Consider the following 14,874-nt stretch of genomic DNA (forward strand, 5'->3'; position numbering starts at 1 on the left):
AGAGAGAGAGAGAGAGAGAGAGAGAGAGAGAGAGAGAGAGAGAGGAAGAAGAAAAAAGACAAAATTTACCCAATTTCTCTCAATCACACAGATGTTGTGTTTTGCCTGTGCACAGTTCCAGTTCAAGTTTAACTCCTGATGCAGCACCTGGCTGGCAGGGAGGCTCAGTGGGTAGATAAAGACACGTGCCACATAAACCTTGGTAACATGAGTTTGAGTCCATATGAAGATAGAAATAGAAAACTAACTCCTAAAATTGCCCCCTGACCTCTAAGCTCTTGCCTTGGCACATGCCCACCCCACACCTGTTTCTACAACTACCAGTAACATAAAAATAGAATAAATAAAAATATTTCAATGTTATGTGGCAACTGTGATGCATTTTGCCATCTTCTAAGGCTTACCTCTACAGCTTATTCTGCACCACCATAGAAAAGCTAAGAAGATAGAAATGTTGTCTATTTGCCTAAATGCGGTTATGCAAACATAGCCTGTTACCCATGTATGGAAAGAGTAACATGTATCAGCAGGAAACAGCTCCAGATGATCAACAGTAGAGAGCAGAAACCAACTTTTATTTTATGTAGCGATGTGTTCTGATCATCCAGCATCCAGTAAGGTCTTTAAGATTAAAAATAATTAATCACCTTTTATGTGATAAATCCTGTGCAAAGGTGCTATGTGGCTTTTCTGGCTTTAATTATCTTCTGCATGGTGGAAATACATCAGTCAGAGCAGGGCTGGTTATGCTGCCATAACAAATATTTCTCCAGTCTGAACACTTTGTGGCAGTGAGTGTTTGTAGCTCATCTATACTCCATGTACAGTTGCTGTTTAGCTGGCAGGTTAGTCTTTATGTTTTCTCTCTTCAAAATTCAGGAGGCAAAGCAGCCATTGCTGCCAGTCTCAGGGAGAGATAGATAGAGCAAGAGATGATGGAGAAAGAGCAATAGAGATAGAGATGGAGAGAGATAGAGGTTGATAGATATATAAAGAATATATATATATATATATAGAGAGAGAGAGAGAGAGAGAGAGAGAAAGAGAGAGAGAGATAAAGACAGAGAGAGGAATATAAAAATAGAAAGAGGTAGAAGGAGATAATAGATGATAGATGGAGAAAGGCAGAAATAGACAGAGATGATGGTAGAGTTTGGGAGCTTGAGATGAAAGAGAGAGAGAGAGAGCACTAGAAAAACAGATACAGTGACAGAGAATTAAGGAAAAGGAAAGGAAAGGGAAGGAAAGGAAAGGAAAAATATATAAGGAGAGGGGGTTAGAGCTAAAGATGGAAGCAGAGTGGGGAAGAGGAAGGAACAGAGAGAAGAAAAGAGCTAGGGAGAGTGAGACACACAAAGAATGATGGAGAAAAGGGAAAGAGAGAACTAGATAGATGAAGTTATAGATGGGGGTAAAGAGGGAGGGAAGGAGGAAAGGAAGGACAAGATATTAGAGAGAGAGAGAGCTAGAAAGATGAAAGTTGGGAGAGAGCTAGTGCAGTAGAGACAGAAGTGAAGATGCACAGGGGCATGTAAAGGAGAGGGACAGGGGGAAGGAGGAGAAGGAGAGAGAGAGTGGGAAGAAGAGGGAGAGGAAAGAGAGAGGGGAAAGGAGAGGGAAAGAGAGAGAGAGAACAGACTGTTAGCTCTCATCTCAAAGCAATATGGGCTCAAAGATGTTTGGATTTATTGAGCAAACATGTCAGTTGGTCATTCTTAAAATCAATGGGACCAGGTGGGGTACAAGTGTTCCTGTCCAGTCCTGGAGGAGCAGTTGGGATTTCCGTGAGCAGTCCTTTCTTACTCCCAAGGGTACTGACCCCCTCCTAGAGTAGCTCAGCTAGGTGTGGAGGATTATGAACTTGGTCTGTGTGACTCCTTGGTCTGCCTATTTATACTGCATTCATGGGATCAAAATATTTGATATCTGAAGAGCTGATTTTTCCTGTGTTTGGATATAACCAATTGACAGAACCGGCTGCCAGTTCTTATAGCCATCAAACTGCAGTCAACTGACTCCTGGGACAGAGAGATCTCCACAGAGCCACAGGAATCCCCATCTGGTGAGATTCAGGGTAACACTAAGAAGCCGGCTTTGTCATTCTGAAGTGGCACAGATGTCCAGGCTGCCCGAATCATGGATGCCAAGTGATGTCTGGATTCACTGTGATCAGGATGGTCTTATAAGTCAGGCAGGCACTCTTGTGCCAGATACCAGTCTGCTTTTCCAAACATGACCCACTTCCCAAGCAACCACTGCCCTGCGAAAATGGGATGCAATCCTGTGATGGGTGTTCTAATTCCAGACAATCTTAGACTTCCATTCATATAAACAGAGTGCTGAAAGGTAGCTCAGTTGCTAAAGTGCTTGCCAACATAGCTGAACTAGTGAGTTCACAGGCAGTTAAGAGATCCGGTCTCAAAGACACAGGAGGGACGGCAGCTGAGGATCAACAGCCATGGTTGGGCCTCACCAGGCTGGCTTTTGTATGCACACACACACGCATATATGTACTCTCGATACACTCATAAACATGTATGCATATACTCTTAGAACCTTTAAAAATCTATTTGTGTTAATCCCCAAACATCAGCATTTCAGACTTGGAAGTTTCCTGGAGACCCACTGGGTGTTACTTAACAGCAGTGTGAGCCTGCCCACAGGTTATAGCTTATCCATTTCTGTGCTATAGAACCCTGTGAAGGAAGCAGGCTGATAGTACTCAACTCTTATGAAAGAGAAAAGTCTGAGAAACTTTGGAGGCAACGGTAGATAGAGGTGTAAATGGACTTGGGTCCTTTTGATTCCAGTGCTGATCTCTGCTGATTTCCTCAAAAGTGAGACCTTCTATCTGGAGGGAGGCTGCTAAGACTTGGAAAGTAAACAACTCATAAATTTCAGGAAGTCCCTGGAACTGACAAGTGTTGCAAGGCCCCTCCCTCTCCAAGGTTAAATCAGCTGTAAGGACTGCTGTGGGGAGGCGGGACCCTCGGACTTGTGGAGCTGCGTGAAAGTTAGGCTGAGAGCTCTTTGGCTTTCATTTCTCACCCGAGCTCCAGTGGGCTTTGAAGAGCCTTACAGCTGTTTTTGAGTTCTCTTTGCTCTTGTAAGTGGCCCTTGCTCATTCCTGTAAGTGACTCTAACATTGGTTCACTTTGGTGTTACAGTTACCTTGATCTAGTGTTGGTTCCCTATCTGGGATGGACAGGAAAAGTGACACACATCAAGGCTCCATGTACACACTCATGCAGCAGTTGTACATGAGGAGGTCTTGCTAAGTCTAAAGAAGTAGAGAGACAGAAGATTAACCAGACGTTCTTCCAATATTTACTGCCAAGAATTTCTCCTTGGGAACAACTTTGCCTATGTACTTGAGGTACTACTAATATCAGGTTAAAAAAAAGTCAAACTTTGATTATTTTACTATATTAGAGCACGTCACTGCTTGAATCCTATCTTCTGACACTATTGGTGGGGGCCATGACTCTTAGGAGATGAATTTTCCAGGAGGAAGTGACTAGGGCCATTCCCCAGAGTAGAGAGCATCTCTTCCCAAGGAACCCATGTGGAGGTCAGAAAACAGCCTCTGGTGTCAGCTCCCTCCTTCCACCTTTCTGACACAGTTCTCTCCTTCTGGGTTCGATGCTGTGCACACCAGGCTGACTGACCATGGGCTTTGTCCATTGAATCTCACCACAGGAAATCTAGATCCCACTACCACACCTGACCTTACAGGGCTTCTGGGTATTCAAACTCTGGTCTTTCTGCTTCTGTAGAAAGCCCTTTAACCACTGAGCCATAGCTCTAATCCCCTCCCCAATTCCAGCCCATGTTTTTCAAAATCCTCCCTTGAACTTGAGATGGACTTTATTCATCCTGCTGGAAGGGCAAATGCTCAGGCTGAGAACTTTGCAGAGCTAGAGAAGGTCTCATCCTGACAACCTTGGTGGCCTCGCTGCCCTTGGCTCACTGCCCCTGCTCTCTTGGCTCCATTCCTCTTCCTGGAGTACCTTGCTGATCTGTCATTCCAGAACCATCTCCTGTGCCCTTCTCCGTCACCACCTCCAGCTAACAGCCTCTTTCCCTGAACTTTATGTAAGCTGGCTCCTTCCCAGGGCCCCCTGGCAGCTTTCCCAACTGCTATTTTCTATCTGCCCGGCATCTCCCAGGTTCTCCTCTTAAGCTCTTATTCCTTTTTTTTTTGGCAGCCAAACGCCCTCTATTTTATTCTCTCCCTTGGGTACACTCATCGGATGGAACAAAGCCGAGCGATTGTTCACTTTCTTAACAGAAGCTGTTTTGAAATCAGCCCCAGCTGCTACACCTTTCAGAAGTGAGATGGCTCCCAGAGTAGATGGCTCAGCAGTGACTATTTTAAGCCCCAGAGTCACAAGAACACACCCCAAAATAACTCGGTCCAGTAGGGGTCAGATGCAGAGCGGAGCGGCTGGCTTCAGAGAAAGCATAGCCTCTAGCTCTCTGAAGTCACTGGCTAGGTCAGGACTGGGGGTTACTGGTTAATGGGACTCTTCATGCGGCCCCCCCAGCTGATGTTTCCCAGATGACTTGGCTACACGTGCTCAGCTGCTCTTGGGACCAAAAAAAAAAAAGTTTTTGGCTACAGTGACGAAAAGCTTGGCTTCCAGTCTTTGCAGCATCTCCCAGACTGGCATCAGGAGGATTTTTCTTTGCCCCTCTGTATCACTCAGCTCTCTGTACTTGTGAGGTAGGGAAGATGGCTCAGTCACTAAGTGCTTGTCCTGCAAGCATGAGGACCTGAATTTGAGCAGCCGTGTCCTAGTTACATTTCTGTGGCTGTGATAAAACATTCTGACCTAAAGAAACCAAGGGAGGGAAAGAGGTTTATTTGGTTTCTACTGCCAGGTCACAGTCCATAAGTAAGAACTTGAACCAGAAACTGTGGCAGAATTGTGCTTGCTGGCTCACTGGAAAGCTCCTGTTTTAAAAGTTTTATTTATTGATTATGTATACAATGTTCTGCCTGCATGCATGCCTACATGCCAGAAGGTGTCACCAGATCTCATTATAGTGGTTGTGAGCCACCGTGTGGTTGCTGGGAATTGAACTCAGGACCCCTTGAAGAACAGCCAGTGCTCTTAACTACTGAGCCATCTCTCCAGCCCCCAAAACTCATGTTTAGGTGGGATTTTTTTTTGTATAGTCTGGGAACCACCTGTCCTGGGAAATGGTGCTACCCACAGTAGGATAGGCCTTCTTATATCAAATTAACAATTAAGATAATCTGCCACAGACTAGTCTGATGTGGTCAGTTTCTCAGTTGACACTCTCAGGTGACTTTTAGTGGTGTTGATAGTTAGAGCTAACTGGAATAGTCAAGTATGATGCCGTATGCTTGTAAACCCATATCTTAGGAGGCAAAGACAGGCAAATCCCTGTGCCTCAGTCATCAGCCAATCTAGCTGAGCCAACAAGTCTAAGTCCAGTAGAGATCTCATCTCAAGAAAGGAAGTGGATGGCTTGTGTAGATTGACAGCTGTGGATGACCTTTGGTCTATCTATGTGTGCACACATGCATTTGCACACATGCATGTGCATGCATGTGTGCATGACACACACACATTCAGAGAGATAAGGAGAGAAGGGGTTACCACCCTGAAATACAATGGTTTGTTATATCACTTATCGATTCTCTTTCATGATTAGGAATTTGATTAAGTAACAGCTGACCTGGGCCCAACCTGGTTGATCTTGGTTTCAAGTTGTGCAGTTACTTTTCCTGCTTGATCTAGCTCTCAGCTCACTTGGCCAAGGCTGGCTCTTAACAGCAGCAACGGAAATGCAGCATCCAACATTTGATCACATCGGCATGTGCAGAGCCTTTTGTTTTCAGAGTTCTGCTAAGCTGTCACTGGCCAGAGCAGTTTATGGAGGACCCTGTCCTCAATGGGGCAGGAGAAGCACTCCACACAGATGGTGGTAGGACGGAGGGAAGAGCTGGAGGGAAGAGCTGGGATCCACAGTCACTGCCCATCACAGCTGGGCTGCAGAGTGCTGGCCGTGGACATTGAGTAGAGGACGCGGGATGGTCAAGGTGACATCTTGCCTTCTCTTTTAGGAAGGAATGTAGATTATTCTTTGTGCCTTTACAGGATGGATTTTTCACTTCAGTCCATGGAGTGGACTGTAGTGTTGCTGAATTCTTCAAATGGGCATCTTGACATTCTCGATTATTCTTTTCTTTTTTTTACTTTAATTATTTTTTAAATTAATTTATTTATTTAAAAAAGAAAACAAACAATCTTTTTTTCATTTTACATACCAATCCCAGTTCCCACTCCCTCTTCTCCTCCCATTCCCTCCACTTACACCCCATCCCACCCTCCACCCACTCCTCAGAGAGGGTAAGGCGCATTGCTTTCGAGAAGGGACAGAGTGGGGGGTCTCTTCCACAAGGTTACAATAATAATGCAATTGCTTATGCCTGTTAACACCCTCTACCCTGCCCCCCACCACGGGCTTCATTGGGCATTATATGGCACTCTTATTTATGTATTTAGATCAGCATATTATGTGTTACAGACTGCCTTATCTGGATAGAGTTAACTGTTGAAAAAAGTCTTTGGGCTGGATCAATGGCTCTGCAGTTAAGAGCACATCCTGTTCTTACAAAGAAGCCATTTTTGTTACCAGTACCCTTACTGGGTGGTTTCATAATGTCCTGTAACTCCAACTGCATGCTATGCTATTCCCCCTATGAGCCTCTGTACACACCTGCTCATAACACACACACACACACACACACACACACACACACACACACACTTTCAAAATTCTTTTTAAAATGTTTAATGGGGAAGAGAAAGGCCAAAGAATCAGTGTTGGAATGACACCACATGAGAAAAGTTGGATGAGTCACGGCTGGCTCTAAAGGTGGGTTAGCTCATTAGCCGGAATGTGGTCAGTCAAGGGACTCTGGGCAATGCTATCAAAAGCTGTATCTATGAAACCTCTTCGCCTATTAAAATTTAATAAGATTTGGTTGCACAAACTCTTTTCCCTCTCTGTGGAAGGACCGGAAACACATTATCAATTTTTAACATTTTTATTAGTCCTGCAAGAATTGTGTCCGAGGTGTGTGGTCCTATTCATCCCTCCCACAAGCTCTCCCCGGATCTCACCCCTTCCCTACTCATCCGACTTTGTGTCCTACTTTCTTTAAACACTTTTCCAGTCAGGTCCACTTTATGTTGCCCATATATTCTTGGATGGGAGGCCCTCCTCTGAACCCTGGCTGACTTGCTGCGGAGTGTACTCTTAAAGAAAATTGACTGCGCATCTCCTAGCAGCTATCAGTTTCCAGCAGCTCCCTGACTAGATGTGGGACTTTAAGAGCACCTCCCCTCTCATGAGGGGGTTTGGTCTGTCTTAAGCTTGGGTAGGTCTTGTGTGTGCTGTTTGGATCCAATAGGGCAGCTACACATCTGAACACACAGCAACAGATTCCTAAGATTGAGTTGGTTTCAACTAAAACCATACAGTATTAAAACATGAACTCATGATAGATATGGCTGTGCATGACTGTGATCCAAGCATTTAGGGAGCTGAGGCAGGAGGATCATGAGTCTAAGGTCAACCTGGGCTCCTCTGGGCCACATATGGAAATCCTGTTCGAAACAAGAACAAACACATTAACCCCAGCCTACCCTGTATGCCACATTGCAAAACTGGCCACAGTGGAGTCTAGCAAGGGGCTGAGTGCAGTTCTGAGCTGATCTGTTGGCCATGTGTCTCACATTCCATTGTGAGACCTCAAGAACTTGCTCTCGCGGTTTCCTCTCCTGCTGCTCTTGGGAGTCTTGTGACTTCCATCCAAAGACCAGCTGATAGCAGCCTTCTGGGAGATGGGGAATATGACCCACTTTCTCTGTCCCTATTTGCTGGCCGAATATCAGCTCTGAGTGAAGTCATTACCTGCCTGCTGACCAGTAGCTCAAAAGTAACACCCAGCTGAATTAGAGCCTTGATTGCCCATCCACATAAACTATATATAGTTGACAGAGTTCTATTTTTGTATTTGTGTGTGTGTGTGTTTATGGTATTGTGTATGTGTGTGGTGTATGTGCGTACTGTCATGCGTGTGCCAGAGAGGCCATATGGAGGTCAGAGAACACCCTTAAGTGTTAGCCTTCATCTTCCATCATGTTTGACACCTTGTTTTTTTGTTCTCTGCTGTATCCTGTCCACCAGCTGGCCCATGAGCTCTCAGATGGGCGCTCTCCATCTCCCATCTCTTTGCTGAAGCCCTGGGATTACATACATGTTCTACCACACCTAGCTTTATGTGAGTTCTGGAGACCCAATCTCAGTCCCACATGCTTAGGCATGCTTACTGAGTTACCTGTCCTCCCAGCCAACTAGCTATGCAGCGTTAGCTCTGCTACACACTTAGTGACAGTCTCAAGGACCCTGGAGACACCAAATCCTGCTCGGTAAGATATTTTGAAGGGTGATAACTGGCTAATTTAAGTCCTACCTAGGGTCTCAGAGATAGGGCATGAAGCACGTTGTTGGGGATGACTGCAGTATGGCTCAGGTTGAAAGAGCGACTCAAAATTCCGATCTGCTCCATTTTACTCACAGGCTCTGACAACTCTGGTCTTCAGGAACTTGTCTGTTTATACTAGTGCGGTGGCCGAAATGTGCAGAAAATCAGCGTGGCCTCAAATGCTGTCCTTCCTAATTGGTCCATGCTGGAAGAGCTGTTTGACATCTTCAAATACACGGACTGGATCTCCCGCTTGCAAGCTTTTCTCCAACATAAATGCCGCGCACACACCTACCTAGCCTCACCCAGCACTTTTTCAACGGTGCGACTGATCACTCTCTCACCCACATGGCAGATATTACTGGAGAGACCAGGGAGAAGAGACTCTGAGACCGGGTCTCCATTTCTCTCTGCAGCGTCTCCTGCGGTGGTTTCTTTTTTGGAAATAGAACTCCCACTGACATCAAAAAAGAATCATTCTCAAAGTGCCTGGGAACCGCAGGGCGGCCAGTGTGGTCCCCCAGTGGCAGACAATGGGTCCCAGATGCATTCATTGGCGATCAAATTGGGTTAAATGCCCCCCTTCCAAGCTGGCCTGAAAAAAATTGCCCAACACAAGGTCTTTCATGCATTAGACCTCGAACGAAGGGCAAACCTCAAAGCCTGGCCTAGTTCTAAATTTAGATAAGTAATTTTATCCGAGAGTGGAGCAGCAGAGTGAGGGTTGCTGGCGTTCTCTCTCTAAGTGCCCGTGGAGGGGTATTAGGTCTACATTTCTGTCTTGACAAAGTTTTCTTTTTTTCTTCCTTTACCCTTCTGAGGTGTCACGTGGATATTTCACTTCGAAAAGAGCAAAGGAATAGGAAGCCCGCTTAAAATGTCAAGTCACATGACTGGCAGGCGCCTGAAGTGATCTTTGTAACTCCCCTTGCTCTTAATTCCGGAAACAGTACATGCGCTGTGACAACAGATTGGAACAGACTGTTCCATTTCTGGTCGCTGACTGAATGGCCCCTCTTGCGTGCCGTCATCTCGAAGGGTACTTGTTCTCTGGTGTCACTTTATATGCCTAGGAGCTACAGAAGCAGAGTGAAGTATTGTTGGTGTGTTTGTGGCCAGTGCTACACCTCTCTCTGTGTCTCTGTCTCTCGCTGTTAGTCTCTAGTGCATCTTTCAGGAGCCAACTACATTGCACTTCGAGATAGGGTCTCTCCCTGGGGTTTGCCGAGTAGTCTAGGTTGGTTGGCTCGTGAGCCCCTGGGACATCCCCCTCCCCCCTTGTCAGTTGCAGTGAGCCCTGGGATCATCACTTGTGCTCCAGCTGACATTTTTTGTTTTTTAATATGACTGCTGGTGACCCTAGCTTGTTTCAGGTTGACACAAAACTGGCGGGCACACCTATCAGTAGCACTAGGCTCTGGTAACAACCCATGATGAACACATGGGCTTTAAGGTGGCATTAGACTCAGATTCTCATATTCGTGTCACAGTTGTTTTACTTTATACCTTATCTCCCATTAAACCTGTTGACTAGTTGGATGAATGGATGAGTGTCTCACAGGTTCTTTAATTTGGATCTGAAATGACCCCCCCCAGAGCCCATGTGTTCATGGTACTATGGGTGGCTGTGTTGGCTTGTTTTATGTCAATTTGACACAAGCTAGGGTCATCAGAGAGGAGGGCACCTCAACTGAGTCTTAAGGATGTAGACAAACCTGTAGGGGCAGCATTTGTCAACCTGTGGGTCACTACCTCATCACAGGCGTCATTTATCAGATATACTGCATCCCAGCTATTTACATTATGATTCATAACTAGCGAAATTACATTTAGGAAGTAGCAATGAAAATAATATTATGGTTGGGGTCGCTACAACATGAGGCACTGTATCAAAGGGTCTCAGCATTAGGAAGCATGAGAGCCATTGCTGTAGGGCATTTTGTAAAATTAGTGATTGATGAGGGAAGGCCCAGTCATTGTGGGTGGTGCCATCCCTAGGATGGTTGTACTGGGTTCTAGAAGACAGCAGGCTGAGTAAGCCCTGAAAAGCAAGTCAATAAGATGCATCCTTCCATGACCTCTGTCTGCATCAACTCCTGCCTCTAAAATCCTGCCCTGTTTGAATTCTAGTCCTGACTTCCTCCAGTGACGGATTACAGTATGGAAGTTTAAACCAAATAAACCCTTTCCTCCCCACATTGATTTTGGCCATAATATTTTATCACAGCAGAAGTAACCCTAGCTGAGAGAATAGGTGCTAGAACCTTTAAGAAGTGGCACACAGTGAGAAGCCAGATTATTAAGTGGATGCCCATGAAAGGACTCCATCATCTTTCCTCTATCTCTACCACCTCCTCTCCTCTCTTTTTTGTTCCCAGCCATCAGGTAGAGAGAAGCCTCTTCCTATCACATACTACCCTCTATATGGTATACTGTGCTGTCATAGGCCAACATCAACAGGGCATTGACTGAGACCCCTGAAATCACGAACTGAGACATAATCTTTTCTCCCGATTCTGTTCACAGTCTTAAGTATTTTGTTTAGAGATGTCAACCTAATTCATGAACACACACACAAGCACATACATAAACACATGCATACACACATACACAAATCCAGACATACATACCGAGACACTTACCCACACATACTTTATGCACATCACACCTACACAGATACACATAACATGTCCACACATATACAGCACCCACAGACAGACACACACACAGTAAGGCCACACATCTGAATAAATATAAGTATCCATAGGAATAGAATCATTTATTTTGACTTATCAGCCTTGTAAGGAAGGGCAACTGTTCATGTATTTGCCTAAGTTAAAAACGGCAAAGGGAATGTTGGGTATCCGAATGCAGTGTACTTTAGCACTCACTCCTTCCCTCCTGCCTCTCCTATGGTCTCCCAACGCCTTCAAATCTATGGCCTCTTTTTCTTGGAATATATATTCCTAAATACCTAAGTACAGCCTGCTGAGTTCATTTAGTGTTGTTTGTGTATGGCTCCAGGGCTGGCCACTTGGTACTGAATGAGCAGTTTGGAAGTCTAAGACTACCACTTCCTCACCCATGGGGAAGACTAATTCTCCCTCTCCCAGCAGCCTTTAGTTGCCTGTAGTTTCTGTCTAGGGTTCAGCCCTGTCAGATTTTCCCTTTTTCCATTAGCGTATCTACTGTCATTGTCTTGTGTAGGTCTTTGTTAGGCGTGAGGTATTATGGGTATGATTTCTCTGTCATCTCTAGGAGACACAATCTCAAAGCAGATTTCCAGGTCCGCTAGCTCTGACAATCTTTCCATCCTCTTCTACCCATATTCCTCCAGCTTTGGATGCAGGGGTTGTGTTGTACATGCATCTGTGGGAATCATGCACCCCACTATCATCTGATCTCTGTATTTTGACCAATTATGTTTTCCTGTAGTTATCTTGGCCACAGCAAGTACTCTTGACCTCTGATTCATTTCTCCGGCACCCTGGACTCGCAGTTTTACACTGGACAGTTTGTCCTGATAAGGAAGAATGGTAGCTGGAGAAGCTTGGTCTGTGGCAGCCGGAGCTTGTGGCGAGGCTCCTTCATAGCTCCATGGATCAAAAGGCATTGCAAACCTCCAGCCTTATATTTCATCACTCAAGTCCCCAGACCTCCCAGATTAACAGCATCAGCCAGGCACCAAGGTGATCAATTGCAGTGGCCCAGAAGGGTTTCAGTTTGGTGGGTTGCAAGATCGTGGTTTATCTGTATCTTTCCCCACCTGTCACTTCAGCCTTGCTATCTGGGTATCCCAGTTCACTGTAACCACGGAAGATGTTTACATGAAGATTTTCCAGAACCATCCATGTGTTCTAGAGGCAGATCCCAGACTCATCTGTCTTTCTTCTGACCCAAAGAGCAGGGAACAGAGTTTTGATTGAATTGCCTAGTAATTCTATCATGAACGGCACTGTTGTTTTTTTTCTCTCCCCTGCACACATTACAGATGGTAACAAGGGAGTTATTTTCAATCAAGGCTTGCTACAACGGCAAAGATTTCTCCTAACACTCTGATCCCTTCCTCTGAAATCCATTTCAGATTGGCGGATAAAATGTGATTATATTTACACTTTCCTGACACAATTCAGGCAGCAAAATAACAGCCTGCCAGAGACATTTTTCTTCTTCATATTTAGATATGTCAACGTTGCTGTGTGGGGGAACAGGGAAGGGGGGGAGAGAGGCAGCTGGGACTGGTGATATGTTTTAGTTGGCTCAGGAATAGAGATGTTCTGTGTGCCCGTGTCTGTCTATCTCTGTCGCAGAGTTCCTGGAATGCCACGCTGAGTGGCTTTTGGAACAGTGACACAGTACAGTCATCGATAGTGCTGTGTGCAAATCGAATGTTGCATTGTTTGCCGTGAAGCAGCCCATCAATTATTTCAACATGAGCCTTTAATTGTTTTGGTTTGTACTCATTATGGGATATACAGGATTTGACTCATCATTGCTTGTGTGAGTTGTGGTGGCTATATGGAAAACGGAAGTGTTGACTCTGTCCTTTGCTTTATAAGAGCTTCTCAGTTTCAGGAGGTCCCATTTCTTAGTTGTTTCTCTCAGTGTCTGTGCTACTGGGGTTATATTTAGGAAGTGGTCTCCTGTGCCAGTGCATTCAAGTGTACTTCCCACTTTCTCTTCTGTGAGGTTCAGTGTGGATGGCTTTATGTTGAGGTCTTTGATCCATTTAGACTTGAGTTTTATGCATCGTGATAGATATGGATCTATTTGCATTCTTCTACATGTTGATATCCAGTTATGCCAGCACCATTTGTTGAATATGTTTTCTGTTTCCATTTTATACCTTTTGCTTCTTTGTCAAAAAATCAGGTGTTTGTAGATGTGTGTACTGATATCCAGGTGGTGTGAGAAGTCTTTCTGACTATGTGTTGCTTTTATTGGTTAATGAATAATCTGTTTCGGCCAGTGGCTTAGCAAAATAGGGCAAGGCAGGAGTTCCAAGCAGATAGAGGAGGAGAGAGTAGGCAGAGTCAGGAGATGCCATGTAGCCACTGCTGGGGACAGATGTTCCAGAAACTTGATGGTGGCCACAGCCACATGACAATACACAGATGAATAGAAATGGGTTATTTTAAGATGTAAGAGTAAGCCAGAAATATGTTTAAGCTATTGGCCAAGCAGTAATGCAAATAATATAGTTTCTGCGCAATTATTTCAAGAATCTGGGCAGCCAGGAGCAAACAAGCAGCCTTCCCCTACATCCGAGTCTTCAATTCAATTCCATTGGTCCTCCTGTCTATTTTTATGCCAATACCAGGCTCTTTTCATTACTGTAACTCTATCGTAGCGTTTGAAGTCAGGGATGGTACTGCCTCTAGAAGTTTCTTTATTATACATAATTGCTTTAGCTATCCTGGTTTTTTGTTTTTCCATATGAAGTTGAGTATTGTTCTTTTGAGGTCTGTGAAGATTTTGCTGGGATTTTTATGGGCATTGAATTGAATCTGTAGACTGATTTTGGTAAGATTGCCATATTTAATATTTTTATTCTATCTACCCAAGATCATGGGTGATTTTTCCATTTTTTGGTGTCATTATTCTACAGAATGGTAAAACATCTTCACCAAACCCACACTGGACAGAGGACTGATCTCCAAAATATACAAAGAACTCAAGAGACTTGATATCAAAAGAACGAATAATCCAATAAAAAATGGGGTACAGACCTAAACAGAGAACTCTCAACAGATGAATCTCAAATGGTTAAAAGACAACTAAGGAAATGCTCAACATCCTTAACCATTAGAGAAATTCAAATCAAAACAACCCTGAGATCCCATCTAAGACCTCTCAGAATGGCCAAGATCAAAAGCACTGATGAGAGCTTATGCTGGAGAGGATGTGGAGAAAAGAGAACACTCCTCCATTGCTGGTGGGCATGCAGATGTGTATAGCCTCTTTGGGAATCAGTATGGTGATTTTTCAGAAAATTAGAAAACAATCTACCTCAAGACTCAACAGTATCACTTTTGGGTATATACCCAAAGGAAGCTCAATCGTACCACAAGGACATGTGCTCAACTATGTTCGCAGCAGCATTATTCATAATAACCGGAGCCTAGAAGCAACTTAAATGCTCCTCAATGAAACAATGGATAAAGAAAATGTGGTACATTTACACAATAGAGTACTACTCAGTGGTAAAAAATAATGGCATCTTGAAATTTATTGGTAAATGGATGGACCTAGAAGAAACCATATTGAGTGAGGCAATCCAGACCCATACACACACACACACACACACACACACACACACACACATACACACACACACACACACACAC

Source organism: Microtus ochrogaster, chromosome 2 (assembly GCF_000317375.1).
Source record: "Microtus ochrogaster isolate Prairie Vole_2 chromosome 2, MicOch1.0, whole genome shotgun sequence".
NCBI lineage: Eukaryota > Metazoa > Chordata > Mammalia > Rodentia > Cricetidae > Microtus > Microtus ochrogaster.